Source organism: Nerophis ophidion, linkage group LG15, assembly GCF_033978795.1.
Source record: "Nerophis ophidion isolate RoL-2023_Sa linkage group LG15, RoL_Noph_v1.0, whole genome shotgun sequence".
Classification (NCBI taxonomy): Eukaryota; Metazoa; Chordata; class Actinopteri; order Syngnathiformes; family Syngnathidae; genus Nerophis; species Nerophis ophidion.
Genome location: NC_084625.1, coordinates 53,010,026 through 53,027,011, shown reverse-complemented (window position 1 = coordinate 53,027,011; position 16,986 = coordinate 53,010,026). Strand labels below are relative to the sequence as shown.

The window sequence follows — 16,986 nt, the reverse complement described above, 5'->3', positions numbered from 1 at the left end:
GGGACCCCAAGAAATGGCATTATTGTTTTTATTTGAACAAAAAATCTTAGGGTACATGAAACATATGTTTATTATTGCAATTTAGTACTTAAATAAAATGTTAAACATACTAGACAACTTGTCTTTTAGTAGTAAGTAAACAAACAAAGACTCCTAATTAGTCTGCAGTAACATATTGTCATTTATCATTATTATTATTTTGTCTACAATATGAGTGACAAACTAAAAAAATTACTTATTAATGTACTTTTTTTTATTTATTATTAATATCTTATTTTCTCTTAACATGTTCTATCTACACTTCTGTTAAAATGTAATAATCACTAATTCTTCTCTTCTTTGATACTTGACATTAGTTTTGGATGATACCACACATTTAGGTATCGATCCGATACCAAGTAATTACAGGATCATACATTGGTTATAGTCAAAGTCCTCATGTGTCCAGGGACATATTTCCTGACTTTATAAACTTAATATAAATTTAAAAAAAAAAAGGAAAAAAATATTTTGTGATGATAATAAAAAATATCAATGTAATCATAGTATCGACTAAATACGCTTTTGTACTTGGTATCATTGCAGTGGATGTCAGGTGTGGATCCACCCATGGCATTTGTTTACATTGTGACACCAGTGAGATATTGTATCCTCCCACGGTGTGTAGTGAAGCATGTTTAGCAATTCCTCGTCCTGCAGTGATAATGATACTTTATTTGTCGCCACGGTTAGAACAATTTAGTATGTGTGGAGGTACTTTTTGAGTGCATTCAACAATAACGTGATCATTTTGGTGACCATAAACGTAATGTCAAATTTGTTTGAAAACATGTTTTTTTAGAAATATACTGGTGAAATAAAGAGTTGCCTAAATTGACATCCTGTAAAAAAAAAAAACAGTAATAAACTTCACCACTGCAACAACACACATGAAGTACAGCAGGCCAATAATAACTTCCAGAGCACTTGGATCCACATGGATCAGCAGAATGTTGGCGACTGGTCCATTGATCCATGCTTGATACTGTAAATGTAGACGTGCAAGTCACAGCTGAGCCGTGAGACATAATCACTGGTATGAGGGACACTTTTTATTCTTGAACATGCACCAAAAACCTTCTCTAAAGTTGCAGTTTATTCCAGTAGATGTACAAAGTAGGGCTGGGCGATTATTTAATCGTGATGGCTGTTCGAGATTCATCGGAGTTGGATCACGGTGATCAGCTGTCAGCATATTAACTCAATCAAACTTGTATCTTCTTCCGCTTATCCGAGGTGGGGTCGCGGGGGCAGCAGCCTAAGCATGGAAGCCCAGACTCTCCTCTCCCCAGCCACTTCGTCCAGCTCTTCCCGGGGGATCCCGAGGCGTTCCCAGGCCAGCCGGGAGACATAGTCTTCTCAATCAATCAATCAATCAATGTTTATTTATATAGCCCCGAATCACAAATGTCTCAAAGGACTGCACAAATCAGTACGACTACAACATCCTCGGAAGAACCCACAAAAGGGCAAGGAAAACTCACACCCAGTGGGCAGAGAGAATTCACATCCAGTGGGACGCCAGTGACAATGCTGACTATGAGAAACCTTGGAGAGGACCTCAGATGTGGGCAACCCCCCCTCTCTAGGGGACCGAAAGCAATGGATGTCGAGCGGGTCTAACATGATACTGTGAAAGTTCAATCCATAGTGGCTCCAACACAGCCGCGAGAGTTCAGTTCAAGCGGATCCAAGACAGCAGCGAGAGTCCCGTCCACAGGAAACCATCTCAAGCGGATCAGCAGCGTAGAGATGTCCCCAACCGATACAGGCGAGCGGTCCATCCTGGGTCCCGACGAGCGGTCCATCCTGGGTCTCGACTCTGGACAGCCAGTACTTCATCCATGGTCATCGGACCGGACCCCCTCCACAATGTGTCCTGGGTCTTCCCCGTGGCCTCCTACCGGTTGGACGTGCCCGAAACACCTCCCTCGGGAGGTTAGAAATTATTGCAGTAGTAAATAGTCCGGAAGCAATGATGCTCGGTATAATCCTGCTTTATTGACCGTGATCCTACGTGTTTGCTTCTGTGTCAGGCCCGTCCCGACGTAATTAATGTTCAATCAGCTTTGGGCCTGGTCCCCTTTTCCCAGCTGGAAGTGCAAGAAAATACAGAAATATAACAAACACTCGCATATAAGTTAAAACACAACATTTAAAAGGAGCGGGGACTTTGGTTTCACTCTGCTGCAGCTCACCAGTAATCCTGCAGACTTGCAGGCACTCACAGAACGTCTTTATTAGTACTGACTGGGAGAATAATTATTAAACGTGTTTTATGTGTTGGTCCTCATTATTATTTTACAGTACCTTTTAATTAGGGCTGGGCGATAGATATATCGATATACTGGATATATCACGGGTCTGTCTCTGTGCGATATAGAAAATGACTTCCGTATTTCCTTGAATTGCCGCTGGGGCGCTAATTATTTTAAAACCTCTTCTCACTCCGGCGCTTACCAAAGGCATGCGGTAAATTTAGGCCTGCGCTTATAAATTTGAGTGTGATGTAAGGATACCATCATGAAAAGTACATTTAATTAAAAAAAGGTTATTATGGTCTTACCATCCATCCATCCATTTTCTACCGCTTATTATGGTCTTAATTTTACTTATAAATGAAGTCCCTGCGCAGCTCCTTCTGATCAAAAGCATCGATAACTTGTTCAGAGAAGTCTTCCTTATCTTTCTTCAGTTTTAAAAGTCTCTCTGTCTCAATGGAGATCTTCCTTTATTACCTCCTGCTTCCATTGAAAGTCCAGTTTAGAAAACTGTTTTATTTTAGATATGTAATCCTCCATGTTAAAAGTGCAAGCGAGAGGAAAAAATAAAGGATCCCTGCTCACTCTTGCTGCTTGTTGTCACTTCTTCTGCAGCCGAGAAGGATCACTAGCGCCCTCTACCACCAGGAGGCGGGAGTCATTTAATGACTCATATTTGACCCACGCAGCTACGGTATATTAATAAAACATAGCTGCTTACTGTTATTTTTAGCATATTCAATAGCTTGGACCTTAAATCCTACTGAATAGCTCTTAATCTTCTTCTCTTTATGCGATTTCAAATTTTTTAAAATCAGCCTCCTCGATTTTGAAAATGATGACAGTTGAAGTGTCACCCGTGACATGACGAGTTTGACCCGGTGGAAATTCTAGGCAAATGCTAATTTGGCGAAACGAGTTTGACCCGGTGGAAATTCTAGACATGCGCTAATAAAAATAATAATTTGCGCGAAACGAGTTTGACCCGGCGTTAATCCTGAGCCGGCGGCAATGCTAAGCATGCGCTAATTATTTTGCGAAACGAGTTTGACCTGGCAGTAATTCTGTATACTCGGCGGCAATTCAAGGAAATACGGTGTATGAACAAAATGACAGTTGTCAGCTGTGAGCATATACTACCTCCATCAAACATGGCAGACATGTCTGTTACAAGACACTGCAGTAGTAAACAGTAAGCATGCAACAGTACTTGCTATAATCCTGCACAGGACAATCTGACTTTAATTTAAAACAATTTATTGTAATGTTAATCGAGACGGGACAATATGAAGAAATGTAATCGTGATCACCCAGCCCTAGTCCAGAGAGATACTAGCATGTATGATATACTTAAGTGCGATTTTACTGATAGTCAACACTGCAAACACAACCCTGATCCTAGATAATGTCATGTCAGTAGGTTACACAAGATTATTCGAGGTTGTGAACTGGTAGTACAGGGGTCTTCTGAGGCCCTGGTCCCAGTCTGAATGTGTCAATGACGCCAATGACTCCCAGAGCCAATCTTCTCTTCCCCTCGCACAGTCCTGAAGGATCAATGCCAGATTGCTTTGTTGGCCTCTCATACCGTCTCAAGGCTGATGTTTATCCAGCACGAGGCTGATCAAGTAATAATTGAGAACCTCAGCAGGAGAAAGGATGTTATTTTGTGGATGTGCAGCTGCCATACTAGACCACATGGACATGTTTGGGTAGGGAGAACTGGCTGTGGTTGAAATTTGATTCGCCATCAGGCAAGGAAAGACCGCAAACATTTCTGCATTAAAACTTGCTTAACAATGCAGAAATTTGCAACAGACAAGAATCAAGCTCGTTTTCCCATCCTCGTCTCCCAGTATCGGAAGTATATGATGAAGAACAGGAGCGTACATAATGAAAGAACCATATGATATCAACTCATCTGAAGCATCGTTTCCTGGTGTCATTTTTCTGTGGCTCAGCAGCATGGAGGCGACTATTTCATTGATCGAGGCTGTGGGACGTTAAATTTAGTCGCACATCTGTAAGGCGAGTCTTTAAAGCGGCTCTATTATGCAAAACCAACTTTTCTTACCAATTGCTGCCTGGTTTTGTATGTTTGGGAAGTCCTAAACATTGTAAGTCAAACTGTTGAGGTATGGCAGAGATATTCCTAAAACAACCCTGCCTTTCTGCAAACTTACTTCAGTCTATTTGGAATTTGGTTCAAGTGTGTTGTCTGCAGATTATCCATATATGGTAGAAAATGTACCCAAACATCCTTGCGCGAGTCAGCCTATTTTGGTGACTTTTCAAATGATGCTACATATTAGCAGTGATGCTACTTTTTACAGCAACACTTTTGGCCCACACTTGACAAATTACGGTTGTCTGTTCGACATATTCTCACTTGAAGCCAAACCACCGTCAGACGATGGACCCCTGCTGTTTTTCTTGGGAATTAATTATTCTTTCATTTGCACCTTCTTTCTCTCATATTACCACTCGCATGGCTCCGCTAGCATCACAGCTAACGTTACCCATGTTGCTACCTCTCTGCTCTGTGAGGACGTATGTGATGTGTGAGGTGACAGTATGTGACATGTGAGGTGACGGTATGTGAGGTATGAGGTGACAGTATGTGACGTATGAGGTGACAGTATGTGACGTGTGAAGTGACAGTGTGAGGTGACAGTATGTGACGTGACAGTATGTGACGTATGAGGTGACAGTATGTGACGTATGAGGTGACAGTATGTGACGTGACAGTATGTGACGTATGAGGTGACAGTATGTGACGTATGAGGTGACAGTATGTGACGTGTGAGGTGACAGTATGTGACGTGTGAGGTGACAGTATGTGACGTGTGAGGTGACAGTATGTGACGTGTGAGGTGACAGTATGTGACGTGTGAGGTGACAGTATGTGACGTGTGAGGTGACGGTATGTGACGTGTGAGGTGACGGTATGTGACGTGTGAGGTGACGGTATGTGACGTATGAGGTGACAGTATGTGACGTGTGAGGTGACAGTATGTGACGTGTGAAGTGACAGTATATGACGTATGAGGTGACAGTATGTGACGTGACAGTATGTGACGTATGAGGTGACAGTATGTGACGTATGAGGTGACAGTTTGTGACGTGTGAGGTGACAGTATGTGACATGTGAGGTGACGGTATGTGAGGTATGAGGTGACAGTATGTGACGTATGAGGTGACAGTATGTGACGTGTGAGGTGACAGTATGTGACGTGTGAAGTGACAGTATATGACGTATGAGGTGACAGTATGTGACGTGACAGTATGTGACGTATGAGGTGACAGTATGTGACGTGTGAGGTGACAGTATGTGACGTGTGAGGTGACAGTATGTGACGTGTGAGGTGACAGTATGTGACGTGTGAGGTGACAGTATGTGACGTGTGAAGTGACAGTATATGACGTATGAGGTGACAGTATGTGACGTGACAGTATGTGACGTGACAGTATGTGACGTATGAGGTGACAGTATGTGACGTATGAGGTGACAGTATGTGAAGTATGAGGTGACAATATGTGAAGTATGAGGTGACAATATGTGAAGTATGAGGTGACAGTATGTGACGTGTGAGGTGACAGTATGTGACTTATGAGGTGACAGTATGTGACGTATGAGGTGACAGTATGTGACGTGTGAGGGGACAGTATGTGAGGTGACAGTATGTGACGTGTGAGGTGACAGTATGTGACGTGTGAGGTGACAGTATGTGACGTGTGAGGTGACAGTATGTGACGTGTGAGGTGACAGTATGTGACGTATGAGGTGACAGTATGTGACGTGTGAGGTGACAGTATGTGACGTGTGAGGTGACAGTATGTGACGTGTGAGGTTACAGTATGTGACGTGTGAGGTGACAGTATGTGACGTGGGAGGTGACAGTATGTGAGGTGTGAGGTGACAGTATGTGAGGTGTGAGGTGACAGTATGTGACGTGTGAGGTGACAGTATGTGACGTGACAGTATGTGAGGTGTGAGGTGACAGTATGTGAGGTGTGAGGTGACAGTATGTGACGTGTGAGGTGACAGTATGTGACGTGTGAGGTGACAGTATGTGACGTGTGAGGTGACAGTATGTGACGTATGAGGTGACAGTATGTGAGGTATGAGGTGACAGTATGTGACGTGTGAGGTGACAGTATGTGACTTGACAGTATGTGAGGTGTGAGGTGACAGTATGTGACGTGACAGTATGTGAGGTGTGAGGTGACAGTATGTGACGTGTGAGGTGACAGTATGTGACGTGTGAGGTGACAGTATGTGACGTGTGAGGTGACAGTATGTGACGTGTGAGGTGACAGTATGTGAGGTGTGAGGTGACAGTATGTGAGGTGTGAGGTGACGGTATGTGAGGTGTGAGGTGACAGTATGTGACGTGTGAGGTGACAGTATGTGACGTGTGAGGTGACAGTATGTGACGTGTGAGGTGACAGTATGTGACGTGTGAGGTGACAGTATGTGACGTGTGAGGTGACAGTGTGTGAGGTGTGAGGTGACAGTATGTGAGGTGTGAGGTGACAGTATGTGAGGTATGAGGTGACAGTATGTGACGTGTGAGGTGACAGTATGTGACGTGTGAGGTGACAGTATGTGAGGTATGAGGTTACAGTATGTGAGGTATGAGGTGACAGTATGTGACGTGTGAGGTGACAGTATGTGACGTGTGAGGTGACAGTATGTGACGTGTGAGGTGACAGTATGTGACGTGTGAGGTGACAGTATGTGAGGTGTGAGGTGACAGTATGTGAGGTGTGAGGTGACAGTATGTGAGGTGTGAGGTGACAGTATGTGACGTGTGAGGTGACAGTATGTGACGTGTGAGGTGACAGTATGTGACGTGTGAGGTGACAGTATGTGAGGTGTGAGGTGACAGTATGTGAGGTGTGAGGTGACAGTATGTGACGTGTGAGGTGACAGTATGTGACGTGTGAGGTGACAGTATGTGACGTGTGAGGTGACAGTATGTGAGGTGTAAAAAGTTGCACCTGGTTGTCTGTGAGAAGGAGACACAAGAAAGAGTGAGAAGAGCCTGTAGTGTAATGCCAGCAGCTAAAAGCAACTGTGTGAGAACGTCTACTCCAATATCACTATATAGTCATTTTCTGTATCGCACAGAGACAAACTCGCCATATATCGTGTATAATGATATATCGCCCAGCCCTAATTGGACTGGAAGCTTCTCAGAGATGATGAGGCCTCAACACAGTTATGTCATCAGGAGAGAGGCTGCAGTCCGGTACAGATGCCAAGGTAATTATGTGACTAGACCGTGCCAGGCTGGACTTGTGGGTCGATGATGATGTTGATGAAGGAACGCACTGTGATGGATGATAACTGAGGATAGATAAGTTCAGACTTTTAGTCAAGCAGCAGAGATTTTTATTTCATTTCTACCACAGCAGGGAGCAGAGCTCAGGATTGAAGGGAACTCTGACTTGGTAACCTTCCATCATCCTCTCTAGCTTTCCTTTCATTCTTCTCGGTGCTTCTATCTTTATCCCTCCTTCTTGTCTTGCAGCATCAGACCCTTCATCTCATGCTCCTACTCTTTTTACATGAGTGCTCGTCTTGCACTAAAACATCCTTTCTGCTCCACAAGTCACATTATGCTGCAGCTTCCAGTGGAGATGCTCGCTCCTCTGGCCTTGCAGGGATGTCAGGTGTTAAAATGTCAGCGTTGGTAGCCCAGTTTTGTCGAATGTGCTCAAAAAGCACTTGTGCACACACTGAAATGTTTTGTATTAAAATAAATAGATACTTTGTTAGAAATCCCACTATTTTGCATGTTTTGTGTTTATGTTTCACTGATAATGTTTTAGTCTGAGTATTTTATCGGGAGTTTTAACTGTTTTAAAGTAGCTGTAGAGCAGGGGCCGCAAAATAACGTCTCGCGGGCCATATGAAAGTTTAATATTAGTGCGGCCCACGAGTTTTGTATGAATGGCGCTTGACAGCGTTGTCTGCGGAGCTGAAGGAATCTACCAATCACGGTGTGGTATGTGGGCTCTCGAGGGCCGAACATTGACGTCACTTGCATGATGCAAGCAGAGAATCTCCCCACCCCATTTTCTGCAGACAGAGACACTTTTTATTTGGATCCAAAATGGCTCTTTCAACGTTCTGGGTTGCCTACCTCTGCGTTAGTTGAAAAGCGGCAAATGTGTGAAAGCGTTTTCTAACGTGCCTGGCTGCACCTGTCCGTCAGTAATAACAGTCCCCAATAACCTGGACCTATTCAAATCGTTATTTGTTGTTTTTTATTATGTAATTTGCATTGCCTCACATTTGTTAATCCTCATTTTGTTCATTTATATTTGATTTTATTTTGTATTGAAAATAAGAATAAATACATTTAGAAATATATTTTTTAAAGATATCTTTTCTTGTGGCCCAGCCTCACCCAGACTCTGCATCCAGAGTTTGAGACCCCTGCTGTAGAGTGTAAAAACAAGTTGAGTTGATATGCTAAATTGTGTTTTATTATATCTATTAAACCATATCCAATAATGTTTAAACATCACAAAATGCCACAAATTCAGTCAATTGTGAATATTCTGCTCCAAATACCTTCGGCTGTTTCTCGAGGTTGACGTCACTGGAGTAACTCTTCTGCACTGACCGTATTATTAGATCAGTCATACTGGAAATACGCAAAAATTAGAGATGCGCCGTTTATCATTCACAATCCTTATATAAGACATGAATACATATGTTTTTCTTTTTTTTTAATGAGTTATAAGTCGTAAATAGATACTTGCAAAAAACGCCGCTAACAATGTAGTCAGTGGGAGCTCTCTATTTTGCCCACAAAACTCTATACATAACCCTCCAAAACCCGCCAACAATACTTTATCTACATATTGTGACTTGAATATTAACCAAATATTCGCTATGTTGTTATAAGTGCTAACGCAGACAAACTTTTCAGTGGCACAATGATACATCATTATTAATTGTTCATCAAAACAGGAAGATATGGACATCCTATCAGTCATGGCAGTGAGAGCAGGCATTGTACATTAAGGGATCGCTTTTATGTTTGTAGTTTGTATTTCTTCTTTAGCACTTTGCAATACTGCTACAATATGCTTAGTGTTTCATTAAAGCTGGATTTATTTAGCAGAGCTTATAAAACTTGGTAGATCATCCTTGTATTCAGGATTAAAAATATACGTTTCTGGATCATCATTTGTCCAAAGTAATCATTGTTGGCTCTGACAAAGTCCGCAATACTGCAATAAGCACCTATTCTTTTGAAAATGATAGAGAAGCAGTTAAATTGAAATATTTTAACTTTGCAAAGGATGCGGTTTCCAAAATGGCTAAATTGTGTTTTATCATTATGAAGAAGGTAGAGCACAGCTGTAAATGTCACCACTGTGCCAGATAATTTTCAAAACGTGTCAAGTCCCTATAGACTACGAAACATTCTGAAATAATTAAAGAATGCACATATAAATGAATATTTGAGACAAGATGACTATAATGAGGTTTGGGGTTTGTCCGTTCAGCCAGCTGGCACCGGGGTCAATGGCACCAGTGTGGTCCTTATCTAGTTCAAACAGGGCTTCTCCTCAGGGTCAAGGTAGGGACTTCCCTCCGTGGAGATGTGTACAGTTGCACATGCACTGTGTAGACAAACGGGTAGGACACAGGCGTGCAAGGACTTGTGCCAGTCAAAAACATCAGGGACTGAATTCCGAGCTTGTGCGTTGCATGCAAAGCTGCAAGGATTTCTAGCGCTGCTTGCCAGCAACAGAAGCCACATGTCAGCGGGCCAAACGCTCTAGTCATGCCAAGCAATTGCACGACTGGGGTTTTAATATGTCAGGCTATTAGGGGCTAGCTTGTTCAGTCAATGCAAGTTGTCACACCTTTTGGTTTGATTATCTGTATAACTAAGACTAATATTTATGATATAAACCAGTCTTATGGATTCATTGATCTTGTTGTACGTTATTTATTTGAGTGTGTGCCTCAATGGACAATAGACATGACATAGACCCTGTGTTTTGTAGAGTATGATTTCCTACCTCGCCTCGCAGTTTGTAAACTCACAGGTAAATACTCCAGGTAATCATTAGCTAGGGCTGTTCAAAAGGAGGACAATAGACTAGACATGCTACACTTGATGTTGTATAAATCGGTTCCCAGTACACTGTATGTCACAACAAGGCTTTATTTTGTGGAGCAGATTCATTTTTAGACTTTGATAATTGTGGTTTTGAGCAAATGACGCACAATTTTAGAGACTTAGACTTCCTTTATTGTCATTCAAATTTGAACTTTACAGTATAGATTAGGGATGCACCGAAATGAAAATTTGTGGCCGAAGCCGAAACCAAATAAAATTTAAGCTCTTGGCCGAAGGCCAAATACCAAATAATAAATGCAGTTTTTCACAACTTTTTTATGTATAAATAGCCTAGAATACATTTTTAGACATGTTTTTCAAATAAAGTACATTTTTATTGAATATTGACATTTTTTAATATTCCAGTAGCCTTTGCTTTTCAAAAAAAGCACAAAGTTTTTCATTTATATTAGGCCTTCAAACAAAACATGCATCCCCCCCAAAAAATAAAGTGGATTAAAGTGGATAAACACACAACAAATGAATTATTGTCCTTTTGGCAAAAGTCTGCTTAGCCACAGTAGATATGCTAATAATGTAAACAGAAGGCTCAAGTAAATCTCAATTAAGTGTGTGCTTGTAACCTCATACACTTATACAGGTAGCCTACACAACAGGCTAATAATGTAAACAGAGGCCCCACTAAATCTCAATAAGTGTGTGCTTGTAACCTCATACACTTATACAGGTAGCCTACACAACAGGCTAATAATGTAAACAGAAGGCTCAAGTAAATCTCAATAAGTGTGTGCTTGTAACCTCATACACTTATACAGGTAGCCTACACAACAGGCTAATAATGTAAACAGAAGGCTCAAGTAAATCTCAATAAGTGTGTGCTTGTAACCTCATACACTTATACAGGTAGCCTACACAACAGGCTAATAATGTAAACAGAGGCCCCACTAAATCTCAATAAGTGTGTGCTTGTAACCTCATACACTTATACAGGTACACAACATATCCCAGACCAGAACAGATTTGTCAATAACAGTACTTCAGCTTCAGAATAAAAAGAAGGAAACTAACTATGTATAAAACAATTTAAATGTAACACTGCACGTTGGTTGATTGCGTCACCGCGTCAAAAAATTGCGTCACACGCCACTATTCGGCCTTGCTTTTAACTCATTCCACCGAAGGCTGAATGTGGCTTTTTTTGCCATATTTGGCCGAATATATTCGGTTACCGATTAATCGGTGCATCCCTAGTATAGATTAGAACATTTTGTTGAATTAGCTGGTTGTAATGCAGGATTAACGAGCAATAAGGTGCAGAGAGTTTGTATTTCCAAAAGAAGGTGCAGATATAAATAGATAACTGTACATATAAATATATTGCACATTCATGGATGTATGTTATATTGTCCAGCCAGTTAATCCGTTTTTGGGTAAATTGAGGGGATTATTTTAATGCATTCAAGAGTCTTATGGCCTGAGGGAAGAAGCGGTTACAGAACCTAGAGGTTCTGCTACGGATGCTGCGGAACTTCTTTCCAGAGTCCAGCAGTGAAAACAGTCCTTCTGATCTGTAGCAGACATTCTTGTCATTCAAGGCCTGGACAAGGGATATCAATAGTGTTTTTTACAATCAAATGTATATTTATCAAATGATGACCTTTTTAATGTTTCATTATCAGAACATTTCAGTTGAAACTCTAATCATGGAAATACCAAGATATTGGTACCTTGGATTTTTAGTTCCATTGCTACTGTGACAGAACTCGTAACCCAAAATATCTCCACTCAATGTTCTCCATTGCAATAAATTGAAATCAAATTTCCCCCCAAAAACCCTAATAATGAATAAAAACTGGGTTCCCCCCAAAAACCTTTATAATTAATAAAAACTGACTTTTAGATAACAAATATTGTAGCAAAAACAATACAATAGAACAGGGGTGTTGGACTCATTTTAAACGAGAGTCACATCAAAGTTATGGCTGCATTCATATCTCGGAACAATTAACCGATGGAAACTTTGTACCCTCAAAACTGAGGTACTCCTAAGCCGAGTTAGCACCGTGAACTCTTCCACTCAGTTTCAAGTGCAATGACAACGGTGAAAGTTATTCTTGTTGCCGATGCACCTCTCTCTACTGCAACTTTTGGTTTTCTTCTGCACCTTCTTCTCAACGCTAAGCTCTGCACGTTCCTTCCTGTGTTGGCGTTGGAGGGCCAGGCAAATACACCCAGCAGAAGGAATTGTTCCAGGAACATTTTAACAAGGTGTTGATTAAAACGTATTTTGGGCAGGAAGGGCCAATGTTTGTATGCCAGAGCTTAGAAGACGGAAACACTCTTGAACTTGTCATCATGTGCTAAAAGTGTATTTCGATATCCGCCCCTGTCGACACTTTCACCTGTCCTAACAAGGACGGGAGCATTACTCATTCATTCAGCCATGCTCGGCCTGTCAAAGACTTCCCCCTCTGCACAGGGGAAGGTTTCCCTCAGCTACTTCAGGTGTTGGTTTCAAGATCCCTTCCTGCAGGTGAAGGTGCACCTAAAATTCAGTGGGCTATGGATGAAAACTTTGTCATTAGCTTTTGTTTCCATTGCAGTGTTTTGCCCAATAAAATTTAAAATGTCGACAGTGCATTTACGACCTGTAGAGGTTTCCACTATAGGCTGTTTTTGTATTGATTCTTGTAAAATCTAATACAGCGAGACTCCACTTGGAGGAAGATATCACAGCCACCGCTGTTGCCGTTATGTCATTTGCTTATATTGCATCACGTGACTTCTTCCCGGAAGTTAAAAGCAGTGGTAGTCAAGACAAGGTGGTCGTTGTACAGCATGCAGCACACAAACTGAGTACAAAAGAGGCTTAAATCTTCCTGCAAAAAATCCAACATGCAATGGAATAGATCCCTATACTTTATCAAAAAAAGATTTGTGGAGTGATATCAAGGATTATCTATCGGTTGCGTTCCCAGACATATGGAAGTATTGTGCCCGAGACGCCATTCGACACAACAAAACAGACGAAACCTGGAAAAGCATGGAGGTCTGCAACTTTTAATAATAATAATAATAATAATAATTAGCGACAGGAATGAGAATCAGCATCTCCAAGTCCGAGTCCATGGTTCTCGCCCGGAAAAGGGTGGAGTGCCATCTCCGGGTTGGGGAGGAGACCCTGCCCCAAGTGGAGGAGTTCAAGTACCTAGGAGTCTTGTTCACGAGTGGGGGAAGAGTGGATGGTGAGATCGACAGGCGGATCGGTGCGGCGTCTTCAGTAATGCGGACGTTGTATCGATCCGTTGTGGTGAAGAAGGAGCTGAGCCGGAAGGCAAAGCTCTCAATTTACCGGTCGATCTACGTTCCCATCCTCACCTATGGTCATGAGCTTTGGGTCATGACCGAAAGGATAAGATCACGGGTACAAGCGGCCCAAATGAGTTTGGGTCTCTCCCTTAGAGATAGGGTGAGAAGCTCTGCCATCCGGGAGGAACTCAAAGTAAAGCCGCTGCTCCTCCACATGGAGAGGAGCCAGATGAGGTGGTTCGGGCATCTGGTCAGGATGCCACCCGAACGCCTCCCTAGGGAGGTGTTTAGGGCACGTCCAACCGGTAGGAGGCCACGGGGAAGACCCAGGACACATTGGGAAGACTATGTCTCCCGGCTGGCCTGGGAACGCCTCGGGATCCCCCGGGAAGAGCTAGACAAAGTGGCTGGGGAGAGGGAAGTCTGGGTTTCTCTGCTTAGGCTGCTACCCCCATGACCCGACCTCGGATAAGCGGAAGAAGATGAATGGATGGATGGATAATAATAATAATGGATTAGATTTATATCGCGCTTTTCTATTGTTATATACTCAAAGCGCTCACAGAGAAGTGGGAACCCATCATTCATTCACACCTGGTGTGAGGCTACGTCAAGAACATTGGTATCACGACTCTCCAGGATAAATATGGATCGTTTTTGCTCAGGTTAGGTTGCATTTCATGATTTAACTTCAGGTCTACAGCCATGTTTGTTGTTGTTGTTGTTGTTGTTGCATGCGCCGTTTACGAGTAGCGTGCTTTTCTCCGTCTTTATCAAAATATAACTATAGATGTCAACATTGTATGTACTGAAATATTCATTTATGATTGTTTAGCAAAATATAACTATGGATGGTGCTGAAAGATTCACTTATGATTGTCGTCTGTGGTTAAAAGAATACCCCATACCCTTACCTCATTGGAAACCAGGGCCCTGGCAGTTATACTCTGATGGTCTTTAGGATCTGTAGACTCTGAGACTAGGTTAGCGGGAATGGTTGTTGTTATTTCCTTCCTCCAGCTGATAGTAACTAAAGTCCTAGCAAAGGTCAGCTCTGTGGTTTGCGGTGGTTGGACACGTAGTCTGAAGCCAGGCGCCCTCTCAGGTGCGACTCAGTGTTTTGCCAACACCGTATTGCTGCGACTGTGATTGCAGTAACAACAGACGCCCGAGCAGTGGTTGTATGTCGATGGTGCTGCCAATAACTAACTCTGGGACTATAACAAAACGATGGCAAGCTAGAATGTATGATTTTGTTTCTGATAATCACAACAAAAATGCTGTTTACTTATATGTACCGTCATTCCCAAACTGTAGAGCTTACCTGTTTAACTAGTTACTAACTAGTTAGTAGCTAACTTGTTTAAAACAATTTGGCTAACCGGTCTTTTTCAAACCATTTTTGATTTGTTGCGATAGTATACTAGTACCGATATACCGTACAACTCTACTCCCTATGATTATATTTTTTAAATCTGTTCAATTTTTTTGAATTGTTATTCTTTGTTTGTTATTATTATTTTTAGTTTGTTCCCCGCATTCCGCCCAAATGCAGCTGAGATAGGCTCCCACGACCCCGAAAGGGACAGGTAATAGAAAATAGATGGATGTATTGTTTGTTTGTTTTTGTTTTTTTGCTGTTTTTATATTTCCTTTTTTGGGGGGGAGTCATGACATTGTTGGGATATAAACAAAATAATATTATTTTGAGGGCATTGAGGGCAGTCAATTGATTCATGCAAATATGATGTAATAGACCAGTGGACCCCAACCACCTGGCTTGATTGGTACGGGGCCGCAGAATAATTTTTTATAATTTTTTTTTAATTTTAATTTTAATTTTTTTTTATTAAATCAACATAAAAAACACAATATTCACTTATAATTAGTGCACCAACCCAAAAAACGTCCCTTTTTCATGACAAAAAAAATTAAAAATCCCCCCGCCCCCTCCCTGCCGGGCTGCAGGACAAATTATCAAGCGTTGACCGGTCCGCAGCTACAAAAAGGTTGGGGACCACTGTCATCGACGATGATGTATGTCAGTAAAAAAATAAAATTAAAAAAAGGTTTTATGTATTAATTATTAATTATATATTTTTTATATTGTGTTTGTGTGTTGCTCTTATCTGCATTTTGCAGGAAGATCTAGGCCCCTTGTGTACTGAGAGTTTGCACTACTTGCTGTGCAACATCTTGGCTTGGTTGACCACCACTTTTTTTCACTTGACAGAATACAAGCAATTTCCTTTTCTGAGCTGGTTACTGTCTGCCCTAACGCAGTTTCTTCCTGTTGAAAATATTCGAAGTATTTATTTTCTTCTTTCTCTCCGTCACATTTAAATTAGCTTCATGTGAAGGTTCTGGCCTCTCCTCCGGGATTAACCCAGCTAAAATTGTTGGCTTATGGTTCTGCCATGGTTGGAACATTTACAGAACATTGAACTGTGTTTATTACTTTATTTAGCATGTGTATTACTTTATTTAGCTTACCGTATTTCCTTGATTTGCGGCCGGGGCCCTAATTAATTTAAAACCTCTTCTTACTCCGGCGCTTACCAAAGGCATGCGGTAAATTTAGGCCTGCGCTTATAAATTTGAGTGTGATGTAAGGATACCATCATGAAAAGCACATTTAATAAAAAAAAATGTTATTATGGTCTTACCTTTACTTATAAATGAAGTCCATGCGCAGCTCCTTCTGATCAAAAGCATCGATAACTTGTTTATAAAAGTCTTCCTTATCTTTCTTCAGTTTTAAAAGTCTCTCTGTCTCGATGGAGATCTTCCTCCGGCTTCGATTGAAAGTCCAGTTTAGAAAACTGTTTTGTTTTAGATATGTAATCCTCCATGTTAAAAGTGCAAGCGAGAGGAAAAAATAAACGATCGCTGCTGACTCGTGCTGCTTGTTGTCACTTCTTCTGCAGCGAAGTAGTCGTAAGACGGATCACTAGCGCGAGAGTCATTTAATGACTCATATTTGACACACGCAGCTACGGTATATTAATAAAACATACCTGCTTACTTTTCTTTTTAGTATATCCAATAGCTTGGACCTTAAATCCTCCTGAATAGCTCTTAATCTTCTTCCTTTTATGCGATTTTCAATTATCGAAATCCTCCATTTTGAAAATGATGACAGGTGAAGGCATATGCGAATTATTTGGCGAAACGAGTTTGACCCGGTGGAAATTCTAGGCATGCACTAATAAAGAATAATAATTTGCGAAACGAGTTTGACCCGGCGTTAATCTTGAGCCGGC

General features: G+C 41.6%; 1 protein-coding gene and 1 long non-coding RNA gene across 2 annotated transcripts in view; one reads left to right on the top strand and one right to left on the bottom strand.

Annotated features, from left to right (window-relative positions):
• LOC133569802 (partitioning defective 3 homolog) overlaps positions 1–16,986 on the top strand; it is a 332,895-nt gene that overhangs the window by 4,652 nt on the left and 311,257 nt on the right. The gene's annotated exons all lie outside the window — the stretch shown is intronic.
• Positions 1,079–14,827, bottom strand: LOC133569771 (uncharacterized). The gene is made up of 3 exons (XR_009809886.1): positions 14,638–14,827; positions 2,057–2,132; positions 1,079–1,969 (listed from the first exon to the last, which is right to left on the bottom strand). It is a non-coding gene; the product is annotated as an uncharacterized LOC133569771 (long non-coding RNA).